A 15,300-nucleotide genomic window follows, 5' to 3' on the forward strand; every position below is an offset into this window, starting at 1 on the left:
CCCTTAACACAGGGGTAGGCAACTTGGTGCCCTCCTGTTTTGGACTACAATTCCCATAAGCCTCATCCAGCATAGCAGTGGTCAGGGATCATAGAATTGTAGGGCTGGAAGGGGCCTATAAGACCATCGAGTCCAACCCCCTGCTCAGTGCAGGAATCTAAGTCAGAGCATCCCTGACAGATGGCTGTCCGGCTTCATCTTGAATGCCTCCAGTGTGGGAGAGCCCACCCCCTCCCTAGGATGGACAGGTTGGTCCAAAACATCTGGAAGGTACCATGTAGCCTTCTCCTGCCTTAAGGCTAAGAAAAAAGACAAGTTGTGGGAAAACACATGAGGGTTATGAGTAGATGCCATCTGGACCCCTCATAAAATGCTATGAAAGAGATACTGTCTTACTAGAAAAACTAACCAAAGAGCTAAGGTCTGTGCACAGTAATGCAATTGGCAATGACTTTTAGTCATGCTGGCAACCCTGGGTTCCTTTAGCCAACCAGAGCGGTGGGGGGTTGAAACCTCCACTATTGCTCATAACCATCTGGGAAGACCTCATTAATACTCCCTAGCTAAATCTAGATCAGTAGACCCTCAAGAGGAAGTTTAGCCTTACAGTTTATATACCTGTATCGCTATATGCAGGTCATTGCTGATAGGTTATTTCATGCTTGGTGTCAGTTGTGTTTTCATGTATTGTTTGTTGATGAAATAATAATATATTTTTACAAAATCCATGAAAGAGGCAGAGCGATGGCACGATAAAAGTCTTGTCTCGAAGCACCATAAGTCTGATCCATCAGGAGTCTTAGGTTCATTCTTATGACATCCTGAGCATCTTCATCTATATATTGAACAGGATGGACAAATCAGATGGAAGTCCACACGAGAGCAGTCCTGCATCTCAACCATGGCTTACTTGCAGGAAATAATGCTTAATAATCCAAAATCCATATTAGTGTAATACCTTTATTAGGCCAACCAAAAGATCACAAAAAACATGTAAGCATCAGGCAAGATTTCACAAAAAGCGGGGCGGGGGGGGGGGGCTGATGTCATTGAAGTCATGGTGTCTGCATGATTACAATCTTGAGTCAGGGAGGAAGGGTCTGTAGACATTGAAATAAGGCTCCAGGTGATGTGATGGTTTCAGGTTTCACCTGGAACAGCCCCTAGGACTGCAGGGAGGAAGAAAGGCACATTTTTTGATCCTCCATTTTTGAAAATAAAAATCCAGCTGTTTACTCAGAAATGTCTCCATCTTGGGTGAAGCACGCAGGCTCCTTTGGCAGTGGAAACAAAGAAACTAGGCAGTCTTTATATTAACAAAGTTTTAGATACTATGCTCAGTAAAAAACCAATAGAAGCCAAATTGGGTAGCTTTACCTAGTAGTTGAAGGGGATGAACCCTCAGAGAATAAAGTCTCAGCTTCAGGTGGTATAAAATCCTCTTCCTCCATTGTAGGGTCCTGCTGCTGACTGGTTAAATTTGGTGTTCTCCAAGACACACAAAAAGCAAAGGTAGCCATGTTGGCCATAATGCTCAATATGTGAGCCTGGCGCATGGGTTGGAGTGTTAAACTAGGGTCCAGGAGGTTTGGGTTCAAACCCCACTCAGCAATGAAACTCAGTGGGTGATTGTAGGCCAGTTACTGTCTCTCAGCCTACCGTACCTCCCCAGATGGCTGTAAAGGATAAAAACGGGAGGGAGAACCGAGTATGCCATCCTGACTTTGCTGGAATAATAAATATCCCTTCACTATCAAGACACCCACATCCCACGACCTGATGGATTTGAGTCGTTAGGCTCAGGCCTGGAATACATTTTCCAGTGGTAGGCCTTTGGCCATCCTGGAAATGTGAAGAAACCATCAAAACAATGATTGTCTCTGAGCCTGTGCAGTCGACTGCGAGAAAGTGGATATGGACTAAATGGGGGAGTAGAAGAAAATAAAGAATTATGCACAAATTTCATGCCAACAGACATCTCAGCATAAATTTTGGGTATTCCCCAAACTGACACGCACACTAAGGGGACCCTACGGATGTGCAGCCAGGGGAGGGGTAGGCAAAGTATGACCCCCCCACTACCACCACCATTCCCCAGTGCCCTCCAAAAATGTAAAAAAGGTGTCTGTAGCAGCGACAGCATGCCAAAATGGCCAAATTTAGCCTGTTTGTAAATTCTGCAAACTAAATGTAGACATTGTAGCTTTTTGTAGAGCTACGGAGCACTTTGCCATGAAATTTTAGGCCTTTTGGGGGTGCCACCCCACTAACTTCATGGGGCCCTGTAGAATGCAGCCTACGGCACAAGTCTGGAGGGCAAAAATGGCCCTGGGACCTCCAAAAGTTGCCCACCCCTGACCTTGTTGTTGTTGTTGTTCAGTCGTGTCCGACTCTTCGTGACCCCATGGACCATAGCACGCCAGGCCTTCCTGTCCTGCGCTCTCTCCCGGAGCGTGCTCAAGTTCATATTCATTGCATCCGTGATGCTATCTAGCCATCTCATCCTCTGCCGTCCCCTTCTCCTTTTGCCTTCAGTCTTTCCCAGCATCAGGGTCTTTTCCAGAGAGTTTTCTCTTCGCATTAGGTGGCCAAAATATTTGAGCTTCAGCTTCAGTATCTGTCCTTCCAATGAGCACTCAGGGTTGATTTCCTTTAGGATTGACTGATTTGACCTCCTTGCAGTCCAGGGGACTCGTAAGAGTCTTCTCCAGCACCACAGTTCGAAAGCACCACCCCTGACCAAGGGGCATTTTATTTAATTGACTGAAGTACTAGTTCCCCTCCACTCAGCACTGGTTAGGGCCCATCTTGAGTACTGTGTCCAGTTCTGGGCACCACACTTTAAGAAGGATGCAGACAAACTGAAGGGGGTTCAGAGAAGGGCAACAAAGATGATCAGGGGACCGGAAACAAAGCCCTGTGAAGAGAGACTGAAAGAACTGGGCCTGTTTAGCCTTGAGAAGAGGAGACTGAGGGGAGATACGATAGCGCTGTTCACATACTTGAAAGGTTGTCACAGAGAGGAAGGCCAGCATCTCTTCTCGATCATCCCAGAATGCAGGACACGGAATAATGGGCTCAAGTTACAAGAAGCAAGATTCCAGCTGAACACCAGGAAAAATGTCCTGACCGTTACAGCAATACGACAATGGAACCAACAACCCAGGGAGGTGGTGGGCTCTCCCACGCTGGAGGCATTCAAGAGGAAGCTGGACAGCCACCTGTCAGGGATGCTCTGACTTGGATTCCTGCATTGAACAGGGGGTTGGACTCGGTCTTATAGGCCCCTTCCAACCCTACTATTCTATGATTCTATGATCTATTTGTACTTTTTGTTTTTACCGCAAAGTTAGTAAAGTGATTCCTCTGAAGAAGTCGAACCAATCTCTTCAGGTAAGAGGCACTCTGGACTGGCTGGGATGAACGCATGACACACAGTTTTGTTGTTAGGCCAGAATTATATGTGGCAGTGGGGCAGCCTAGATACGGCTGTGTGTGTGTGGCCCCGTTCATGTCTGCAGTGGGGTGTGAGGGGCGGAGGGCTGTGGCTCAGTAGCAGAGCACATCTTTCCTGTGCAGAAGGTCCAGGCTTCACCCCCAAGTCTGGGAAAGTCTCGCGTTCGGAGCCCAGTTGGCAAAGGCAATACTGAGCTAGACAGACCAGTGATCTCACTCAGTATACGACAGCTTCCTATGTTTTCAAGGACTACAACAGTGTACAGATGTGTTTGGGGTGGGGTGCTCCATCCTCCCTCAAGCCTGCAATATTTTGCTATGCAGCCCCTGCCTCCAGGTGCTGTGTTGGGCCGGGCCAAAAAGGGCCTGAGAGACAGATGGAGCAGCAGATGTGAAGAGTATTCTGCAACCCCTGTCCTCATGTCCTGTACTAAATGGTCCAGCCACCCCCTGATTTGGGTGTTATGGGGCAGTCCCCACCCCCAGTACTTGGGTCTGTCCCCATCACATCAGATTTGGGTCTTTGAGCTTTTCTATATGAGGCTGTTAATTGGCTGTTTATCCACTGTATCTACCTTTGGTTTTGTCACAGAACTGAGATCTGAGCACTACATGAGGAGTGTTTCCTTTCCTGCTTTTCTGCTACATAGTCTCTAGGCGGCACTGTGGCATAGTGGAATAGCACAAATATACAAGAGGACATGACATTTCCTTTCGCTTTCACAGTTAAATGCTGCATTTTCCTTGCTCTAAAAAGCTCACTAAAAGTGCTGGTTAGACACAGAAGTGAAACTGGAGGGTCCCAACGTCGTCTGAAGAACCCATGAATGTGAGTAGGGAATGACCAGTGCATGATAAATGCCTTGTGTAGAAAAGCCCTTAGTGTCCACATCAGGACCAGAGGAACGGGAAGGTGAGGGGGAGAAGAAGCAACAGGAAACATAAGTTCCACAGAGCTGCATCCCTCTTGACCCGGCTAGAATTCTAGTCTCAAAAGGCTGATGTAACATCTCTGTAGACTGGTCCTGTCAGCTGAACATCAGGAAAAATGCCCTGACTGTTAGAGCAATACAATGGAACCAATGACCTAGGGAGGTAGCTGGCTCCCCCACACTGGAGGCATTCAAGACGAGGCTGGACAGCCATCTGTCAGGGTTGCTTTGGCTTGGATTCCTGCACTGAGCCGGGGTTGGACTTGATGGCCTTATAGGCCCCTTCCAACCCTACTTTTCTATGATTTTATGATTCATTTTAATTAATTTAAATGTGGCCTGCATTAACCTCTTCAACCACAATGGGCAGAAGCATAGCTTTGCAATGCCTATAGCAGGAGTCCCCAACCTTTTTGGACCCGTGGGAACATTTGGGAATTTGAGAAAGTGCTCTGGGTACCACCACAAAATGGCTCCCACAGAGGATGTGGCTAGTCACATAATGGCTGCCATGGGAGCCTGGCTAGTCAAAAGTGAGCGAATTATTTGAATATATTTTTGAAGGGAGCAGGGAATGGAGAGCTTCATGGACACCATTGGAGGTTTCCTTGGGTGCTGAGGCGCCCGTGGCCACCGTGTTGGGGGCGCCTGCCTTATAGTGAACTCAGGGGAGAGTAGTAAGCCAAAGAACAGAGGTATATGCCTGCCCCCTCCCCACTGTTGTGGAACAACCCCTTGAGGGAATGGAGTGGAGAGACCTTTGTTCAAGGGGCTACAAGCAGGGCTGGACTTAGGGGTGGGCAAGCTGGCCAGTCACCTAGGGCAGCAAGCGTGTGTGTGTGTGTATGTGTGTGTGTGGAAGCTGAGCTGAAGAGGGCACCAAGCTAAGCTCAGTGGCTGTGTTATTTAATGTAGTGTCTGCAGTGACCTAAGGTGGCAAAAAGAAGTGTCTGTAACCTTTCTTTTACGGTTCTACAGGTTGTTTGGGTTGTTGTTGTTGTTCAGTCGCTCAGTCGTGTCTGACTCTTCGTGACCCCATGGACCATAGCACGCCAGGCCTTCCTGTCCTGCGCTCTCTCCCGGAGCGTGCTCAAGTTCATATTCATTGCATCCGTGATGCTATCTAGCCATCTCATCCTCTGCCGTCCCCTTCTCCTTTTGCCTTCAGTCTTTCCCAGCATCAGGGTCTTTTCCAGAGAGTTTTCTCTTCGCATTAGGTGGCCAAAATATTGGAGCTTCAGCTTCATTATCTGTCCTTCCAATGAGCAGTCAGGGTTGATTTCCTTTAGGATGGACTGATTTGACCTCTTTGCAGTCCAGGGGACTCGTAAGAGTCTTCTCCAGCACCACAGTTCGAAAGCATCAATTCTTCGGCGCTCAGCCTTCCTTATAGTCCAGCTCTCACAGCCATACATTACTACTGGGAAAACCATAGCTTTGATTAGACGGACCTTTGTCGGCAAGGTGATGTCTCTGCTTCTTACTATGCTGTCTAGGTTTGCCATAGCTTTCCTCCCAAGGAGCAAGCGTCTTTTAATTTCATGGCTACAGTCACCGTCTGCAGTGATCTTGGAGCCCAAGAAAGTAAAATCTGTCACTGCTTCCATTTCTTCCCCTTCTATATGCCAGGAAGTGATAGGGCCAGATGACATGATCTTAGTTTTTTTAATGTTGAGTTTCAAACCAGCTTTTGCACTCTCCTCTTTCACCCTCAACAAGAGGCTCTTGAGATCCTCTTCGCTTTCTGCCATTAGGGTGGTATCGTCTGCATATCGGAGGTTGTTGATAATTCTCCCGGCAATCTTAATTCCGACCTCTGATTCATCCAACCCGGCATTTCTCATGATGTACTCTGCATATAAGTTAAATAAGCAGGGTGACAATATGCAGCCTTGTCGTACTCCTTTCCCAATTTGGAACCAATCGGTTGTTCCATCTCTGGTTCTTACTGTTGCTTCTTGACCCTCGTACAGGTTTCTCAGGAGACAGGTAAGGTGGTCTGGTACTCCCATCACTTTAAGAATTTGCCACAGTTTGTTGTGATCCACACAATCAAAGGCTTTGTTTGGGTACTAACCACAAAAATGATCTCCCTTCAATTACCTTTAAAGTGTGTTTCTTTTTTGATTTCCACTTGGATGTCATTTGCACTAAGTAAAAATCACTGGAGCACAACTTTACTTTGAGGCAACATTACCAAGCACTTAGCACTTCAAATACTGAAGCACTGTAAGCGCTATTTATATATATAGAAAGAGAGAGTATATTGTATTTTTAATGTTTTTAATCTTTGTAACCCACCCAGAGAGCTTTGGCTATTGGGCGGTATAGAAGTGTAATTAATAAAATTAATTAATTATAAACAATAATAAAATAAAGCCAAAAGCTGCAAGAGAGCAGTTGGATACTTTTTAAATTTATTTCTTTATTATTGTGGAGGATTGCTGGGCCATGACCCAACAACCCTGCAAGATAGGCCAAACCTGGCCACAAATCCCCACAATAAACCAGTAGCCTTCCACCCTGGCCAAGAGGCCCTGAAATTAGTATTGAAGTTATGCAGAACACATCACACCAACTAAAAGTTGGGAAAAAGTTTATTAAGGGAAGGAACAATAGGGAAGGCAAAGGAAGAGGTGGTAGGTTGTACAAGGAATTACAAGCAAGGTTACAAATACTCAAAATACATAGGAATGTGGAGAGCCTTTATAGGCACCCCAAGAACAAAACAATAAAGCTGGCTAGTCTATCCTATACATACCAAAGTATGGGCCTTCCAGGATAGCCTTCAGACTGCAACACACCCCAGAACCATCTTCCTCAGCCCCATATTTAACGCCCAGCCCTAGCGACTCAAGGCAGAATTCGGATAGCCAATCAAAGCTCAGCCCCAGGGCGCACCACCCTCACCTCAGAAAGGGCAGGATCTTCCCACCAAACCCAGCTGTTCTAAAATAAAGAATGCTTATCAAACAATAGGAACTGCTATAAAACAACAAATAGTGTAAGTAAAACCCGTGATCGTTCTGCTGTGTTGCACTGCCACTTCTCAGAATATGGCTTTTCAAACTTTGGCTTGTGCAAACTGTAGCACAGTGGCTGAGAGATCAAGGTTTTGAGCAATGTCGTTCTCAATGGACATCACACTTGCACCAGGCCACATAAATCCTCTGGGTGGCCCTGCAAAACTGGTTGAGGGGGTGGGGGCACCAAAGGCACTTCTAGCCCAGGGAGCTATATATCCTAGGGGAATAATCTTACTAACTTTGAGATATGAATAATATATGAATTTAACTCCTTAACCAATATGAATTTTGTGGTAACTCACAGTTTGGGATCTTTCCAGAAAAGAAAACAAAAATCCTAGGACTGCAAGCACTTATACTATTTCTTCCCTGTGTGAACGCAAAACAGAGGAGAGGGAAACAGATTCCTCATAGTCCAAGTGCTTATGCAGTGTGTGTTTCTGTCTTGTGCGACATAGTATCTCTGATATTTACAGGTAATAAGTGAGGGAAATGTTTTGCTCACTGCTTAACACAATTCTATGCTTTCTTTCCTCCATGGATCCTCTTCTCGTGACTATGAAGCCCTGATTCATGGGAAAAACATTTCCCACACTCCAAACATTTATGGTTTTTTTCCCTGGTGTGAACTCTCTGGTGAGACACAAGGTGGTCTTTTCGGAAAAAGCATTTCCCACACTCCAAGCATTCATGAGGTCTCCGTTTTTTGTGGATTCCTTGGTGGCTCACAAGGTCTGATTGATGGGGAAACATTTTTCCACATTCCAAGCATGTATACAGTTTCTCTCCTGTGTGAACTCTCCGATGTTTATCAAGATTTGATTTCTCTACAAAATATATACCACACTCCACACATTCATATGTCTTCACTCCTGTATGGATGCTCTGGTGTGTCACAAGAGCTGTCTCAAGACTAAAACATTCCTCACACTCCCAACATTTATACATTTTCTCTTCCATGTGACCTTTGGTGTCTTTGAAGATTTGCTGTCTGTGAAAAACATTTGCCACACTCCAAACATTTATGGGACTTTTCCCTGGTGTGAACTCTCTGGTGCGACACAAGGCAGTCTTTCCGGAAAAAGCATTTCTCACACTCCAGACATTTGTATGGCTTTTCTCCTTTATGGATTCTTTGATGGGTTACGAGCTGTGATTTACAAGCAAAATATTTTTCACACTTCATGCACTTGTAGGGTTTCTTTATGTGGATTCTGCGGTGGCTCAAAAGACCGTCTTTCCGGGAAAAACTTTCCCACACTCCAAGCATTTATGTGGTTTCTCTCCTGTATGGATTCTCTGGTGCGACCTAAAGCTGAGCTGATGAGCAAATGACCTTCCACAGTCCAAACACTTGTATGGTTTCTCTCCGGTGTAGACTCTCATATGACTACTAACTTGTGACGTCCTGAGAAAAGATTTCCCACACTCCTCACATTCGTATGGCTTCACTCCTGTGTGCACTCCCTCATGTACACGAAGATGTGACTTGTCAGCAAAACATTTCCCACACTCCAAACACTTATATGGCTTTTCTCCTGTGTGGACTGTCTGATGCCTCTGAAGGTGTTGCTTCTGGGAAAAGCATTTCCCACACTCAACACATATGTAGGGTCTCTCTCCTGTATGGATTCTCTGATGAATTAGAAGGTGCGCCGGTATAGCAAAACCTTTCCCACACTCCGTGCATATATAGGGTCGATTTCCATTGTGCAATGTCTGATGCAACACAAGGTCTGAATGTTCACCAAAACATTTCTCACATTCTGAGCATTCATAGGGTTTCTCTCCTGTGTGGATTCTCCGATGTCACAAAAGGCTTGCTTTCCCGAGAAAACATTTCCCACACTCCAAACACTTGTGGGGCTTTTCTCCTCCATGGATTCTCTGATGGTGTGCAAAGTTTGAACACTGATGGAAAGATTTTCCACACTCCAAGCATTTGTAGGCTTTTACTCTCATGTGAACTTTCCCATGGCTCCAAAGCTGTGCGTTTTGAGCAAAACATTTCCCACACTCCCAGCATTTATACGGTTTCTCTCCTGTGTGAAGTCTCTGATGGATCACAAGGACCGACTTGTCAGCAAATGATTTGCCACATTCCGAACACTGATAAGGCCTTTCTCCAGTATGGGTTCGCTGATGCCTCATCAGTTGTGGCTGTCGGGGAAAGCATTTTCCACACTCACTGCATTTGTAGGGTCTCTCTCCCGTGTGGACTCTCTGGTGTACACGAAGCTGAACAAATGATTTGCCACACTCTAAACATTTACATGGCCTTTTTCTAGTACGGGTTCCTTGATGACTCACAGGACCTGAATTTTGACCAAAACATTCCCCATACTCTGAGCTTTGCTGAGGCTTCTCTCTCCTGTGGGTTCTCTGGTGTCTGGCAAGAGACAACTTTCGAACAAAACACTGGTTGCACTCTGGGCAGAAATATGTTTTCCTGGGGTCACCTGTTGCAAGAGGGGGCGGGGAGAAGAGAAAACAGATATTGCTTCTGATTCTGGCAGAGGAGTTCTCTCAGAAAGATGAAACATCTGGCAGACTACATGTCGCCTGTGACATAATGCTGCTGCTGTACCAAATCCCTCCCCGTCCCCTGAATCAAGGATGTTGAACCTCTTTCAGCCCCAGGGCCAAATCCAGGGAACCTTACAACTCAGGGCCTTTGATTACAAAGAGATTCAGGATTCTGAATCCCCCCCCCCCAACCCTCTGATTTTGGCACTTCGCAGTAAATCCCTAGGAATTATTATTATTATATTTATTTATATCCCGCCTTTTCCCCAGTACTGGGACTCAGAAAGCTGAGGAGGAGCAGGAATCTGCTGGGCTGGTAATGTTGAGGAGCCTCAGCTCAGTGTAAATACACCTTTTATGGAAGAAATGCCACAAATCTCCAATGTCCTCCTTCTAGGGAAACTGAAGTCTAAGCTTTGAACCCCTCAAACTTCTCAACTCTGAGAAGTGGGGTGCAAGAGCGTAACAGTACTTTTTTTAGTTGCTAAAACTCATACTGACATAATACGCTCTAGCCACGAGATACCTCTGCAGTTGAAGAAACAAAAGGGAAAAAGAAACTCTTGAGGTGAATGTTCAAGGAAGAAAATTAGGGCCTTTCTAAGACTAGTCTGAGGAGATTTTGAAATCAGTCATTACTTTTTAGTGCCATCTTTCTCAGTGGGGTTGTAGTCCCACTGAATCCACCCCCCAGGATAAATAGGAGCAAATACACAATGCTCAACATACTTCTCCCCAGAGCTACCCCAAGGCATTTTGCTGCTGGAGGTGAAGATCACAGTCACCCACTCACTTCCCCGCTCCTTTCCCATTCAGTAAATAGAAACAGAGTGGAACAGCTGGCAGTTCAATCTGACTTCAGCACTGCAGATGAGTCAGTGTCCTCCGCTGCACCTGAGTGCCTCAGGCCCAGCCTCAAGAGCAGGCATGGTCAGGTGCCTATTAAGTGCCCACAACCAAGCAGGGCCAACCATCTCTAAAAAGCATATAGCTTTGAGGTCCAGGCCCTTTGAACCACGGGAGATGAGTAGGCTGAGAGACCAAGTTTAAAGGCTTCTGTCTCCTCCGCTGCTGGCCCCCCTCAGTGAAATGGGGAGGACAGACCCATCCTCAGGGGGCTGCAGGGGTGCACCATTGCAGGGGCTGTCCCTAGGGGTGCCCGTGGCCATGCTTATATTCAGACAGGGCAGGCACAGTATATCCATCTCTGAAAGCTGCATCTATTTGCTTGAAAGCTTTGCTGTATCAAACGAAGGCCAATTCCAACCTGTGTTGCACAAAATGCTAGTTTCGCCCCCTGGAGGCTAGTCCAATTTGCCCCAAAGAGGAGAGTCAACTTCAGGCTGGGTCCAACTCGATTTTATTGTTTGCAAACAGTTCGACAAAGGAGCTCATGCTCAAAAGCAGAGTCGGCCCTGGGCAACCCCTGCGCTACAGTTTTATTACTTAGCTTGCATTCCTCAGCCAGCGTGTTACTTTTGATTGATTTGCCTAGCAACCTTATCTTAGGGTTACTGTCTGCTCATTCCAGGCATGCGCAGCTCTTACAATGCTACGTGCTGCTTAAGACACATACAGTGGCTTTTAGATTGCATTTTTACTATACCTGTGTGAAGCTGGGTCCATTCACTAGTGTATATGGATAGGATCCAGATTTAAGCTGAATCAGTTGTGTTGGCATAAGTAGACTTCCCCACCCACTCCTTCCCATGGCAGCCCCTCCAGTCCCCTAGATATGCTGAATGCTAGGCGACCCTACTGAATGGGGTAAGCTGTGGTATGTGTAGAGGGAGGGGGGATCCCAAAAAATCAGGCTGAGACCTTATGGTAGTGGAGCCCTTCAGTTGGGGAGTCAATGCACTGGAACCTGCGTGGTGTAGTGATGAGAGTGTTGGACTCGGAGCCAAGAGATCCGGGTTCTAATCCCCGCTTGGCTCACTGTGCATAGCAACATACTCACTGGAAGCTCACTTTGGGCCAGTCACAGATTCTCAGCCCAATCTACCTTACAGGGTTGTTGTTGTGATGATAAAATGGAGAGGATGAGGAGGAGGATAATGTAAGCCACCTTGGGTTCCTTGCAAGAGGAAAAAAGGCGGGATATAAATGCAATAAATAAATAAATACCCCCCCCCCCAAACACACACACACAGAGGAAGGACTCTATTGGCTTGTTTTTAGGGGCATCTGTTGGCAGCATTGTATGAAAGAGAAGCAGGGCTGGCCCTACCATTAGGCAGAGTGAGACAGCCGCCTGAGACAGCAGATGCTGGGGAGTGGGGAACAGCAGCAAGGTGTGTGGAGGGCAGAGGTGTGTATGCCACATCCCGTGCCCTATATCCCCTAAGCCAGCCTGCTGCCCTTAGGTGTGGTGAAAGACACTCTCCTGCCAGCAGTGTTGAAGTAAGATTTATCTGCCCATCTGATCAGCTTCTGTACATGGAATGGGAGAGAGGCACCATCTTGTCCCTTGCCTCAGGCAGCAAAATGCCTTGGGCCAGCCCTGTATAGAAGCAGCCCTTGAGAAGCACCTTAATCTTGCAGTTTGTGAAAGTTGGGGGCCGGGGGAGAGCATGGGGGAGATGCTTGTCCTGTTTTTGATCACAATGGGGTATTGGGGTTGGGGACACTCCTTCTCCTTGCATGCTTTATCCTTCAGTGTGCTTTGCCTGATTAATTCTGAACCCAGAGGTGAAAAAGGGGGCTGCTGACCGCTAGGTCAGACATTTTGTGATTTGGGGGTGGGATTTGATGTGGTGTGTCTCACCCAAAGAAACTCACTCCACCCTTTTAAGGGAATCGTTTTATTAACTTTGAGATAGGAAGAACATATGGACATAACACCCCAACCAATACGAATTGTGTGATGCCTCACTGGGATCTTTTTCAGAAAACAAAACAAAAATCCAAGCACTGCAAGCTTTATACTGTTTCTTCCCCAACAGATTCTCCACACTCCAACCATTTATATGGCTTGTGTTTTTGTCCTGTGCGACATATTATCTCACTTATTCACAGGTAATGAGTGAGGGAAACGTTTTGCTCATGACTTTACACTTTCCTATGCTTTCTTTCCTGTTGGTGTCTATGGAGCCCTGATTTGTGGAAAAAATATTTCCCACACTCCAAACATTTATGTGGTATCTCTCCTGAGTGGACTCTCTGGTGTATATGAAGCACTGACGTATCTGTAATGCATTTCCCACATTCCAAACATTTGTGTGGTTTTACTCCTGTCACTGTCTGAACTCTCCGATGTTTATCAAGATTTGATTTCTCTACAATACATTTACCACCCTCCACACATTCTTACTCCTCTATGAATGCTCTAGTGTGTCACAAGAACTGTCTCAAGACTAAAACATTCCCCACACTCCCAGCATTTATGTTTTCTCTTCCATGTGGACCTTCTAGTGTCTTTGAAGATTTGCTGTCTGTGAAAAACATTTGCCACACTCCAAACATTTATGGGTTTTTTTCCTGGTGTGAACTCTCTGGTGCGAGTGCAACACAACATGGTCTTTCCAGAAAAAGCATTTCCCACACTCCACACATTTGTATGGCTTTGCTCCTTTATTGGTTCTTTGACGGGTTATAAGCTGTGATTTCCAAGTAAAATATTTTTCACACTTCATGCACTTGTAGGGTTTCTTTATGTGGATTCTGTGGTGGTTCAAAAGAGCAACTTTCCAAGGAAAACATTTCCCACACTCCAAGGTTTTATGGGGTCTCTCTCCTGCATGGATTCTGTGGTGTGACCTAAAGCTGAACTGATGAGCAAAGGACCTTCCGCGGTCCAAACACTTATATGGTTTCTCTCCAGCATGGACTCTCATATGACTACTAAGTTGTGATATCCTGAGAAAAGACTTTGGGACCCCTGACGTACAATGTGCGCCAAGCCCTCGGCATGGATGGATGAATCTGTCACATTCTCAGTTTCTGCTGTGGCAGATCAAGCAAATCTTTCATATTTGCATCATCTTACCCCTGCTGCTCAATTAGGAATTTCTATAATCAAATGCCTCCAAGAGAATCCTTGAATTAAAAATGAGATTCCAGTGCCTAATACCACACAGTATAGTCTTCTTACCCAAGAGCAATAAAAATATCTTATGTCTGAGGTTTGCCAGTTGAGAGACAATTGTACCAGGCCATTAGAAATAGGTCATTAAGGGTGCAATCCTAAGTACATAGGCAGCCGCCTCTGACCTCGGAGGCGACCGCCTACCCAAAGCAAGGCAGGAGAGGCACAGGGGGATCGTTCCCTCCACATCTCTCCTGCCTTGCTATTTTTTTGCCAGACAGCCGTTTTCGGCTGTCTAATGGCGGGGGGGGGGGGGACCAGGAGAGGAAGCTGCTGTACAACACATAGGATGTGTTGTACACGCAGCTCCGCTCTACCCGCCCCAGAACTCCCACCAGCCCTGCCCCTTTTCAGTCGCTCCGCGCTCCTCTTGTGAGCACAGAGGATGGGGCTTCTCCGCGCTGCCTTGGAGGCAGCGCCGACGAGGGGGCAGTCAGTTTTCCAGGAACCGACCTTGGAGCATGGCCTCCAAGGTCGGTTACCGGAAATAAGCATATCCTATCGCCCGCTAGACAGTATCCAGTGACCATAGGATTGCTCTCTAACACTGATTAGAAAGGAATCCAGATAAGGAGGTTGTTGTTGTTAGGGTTACAATTTTCACTTAGCAAGGTACCATAAAACAGTGAGTCCAGATAGGCCATCAGATAAGTAACCAGGAAGCCTCATTCCAGACCATAAATATGTAAAAAAAAACAAGGCCAAGCTCTGCCCATGTGAATTGGGAGAGACAACAGCTGTGTTTGGTGGGAAAATCCTGCCTCTTCTGAGGTGAGGGTGGTCTGCCCCGGGGCTGAGCTTTGACTAGGTACCCAAAGTCTGCCCTGAGTTGCTAGGGCCGGGCCTTAAATAGGGGACTGGGGAAGAGGTGGGTCATCTTCCTTTGCCCTGATGGTTCTTGGATTTGCTGATGGCTGGAAACTATTCTGGAAGGCCCATACTTTGGTATGTGTAAATCTAAGGATAGACAAGCTAGTTTTGTTATTTTGCTTGGGGGTGCGTATAAAGTCTCTCAGTGTTCCTGTCTGCTGTAATTCCGTTTGTAATTTCCTGTACAACCTACCACTTCTCCCCTTCCCTTCCCCAACTGTCCTTCTCCCTTCAATAAACTTTCATCAAACTTCAAGTTGGTGTGGCTTGTTCTGCATAACTTCAGTGCTAATTTCAGTGCCTATTGGCCTGGATGGAAGGCTACTGGGTTACTGTGGGGATTTGTGGCCAGGTTTGGCCTGTCTTACCTTGCAGGGTTGTTGGGACTAGTCTCAGCAATCCT

At 46.4% G+C, this 15,300-nt stretch overlaps 1 pseudogene; it reads right to left on the reverse strand.

Annotated features, from left to right (window-relative positions):
- Positions 1 to 7,933: 7,933 nt before the first annotated feature.
- LOC146356037 (uncharacterized) lies at positions 7,934 to 13,776 on the reverse strand (annotated as a pseudogene).
- Positions 13,777 to 15,300: the final 1,524 nt, after the last annotated feature.

This window comes from Heloderma suspectum, chromosome 2, assembly GCF_057233095.1.
Source record: "Heloderma suspectum isolate Gila_16-S chromosome 2, 16-S_ref, whole genome shotgun sequence".
Classification (NCBI taxonomy): domain Eukaryota; kingdom Metazoa; phylum Chordata; class Lepidosauria; order Squamata; family Helodermatidae; genus Heloderma; species Heloderma suspectum.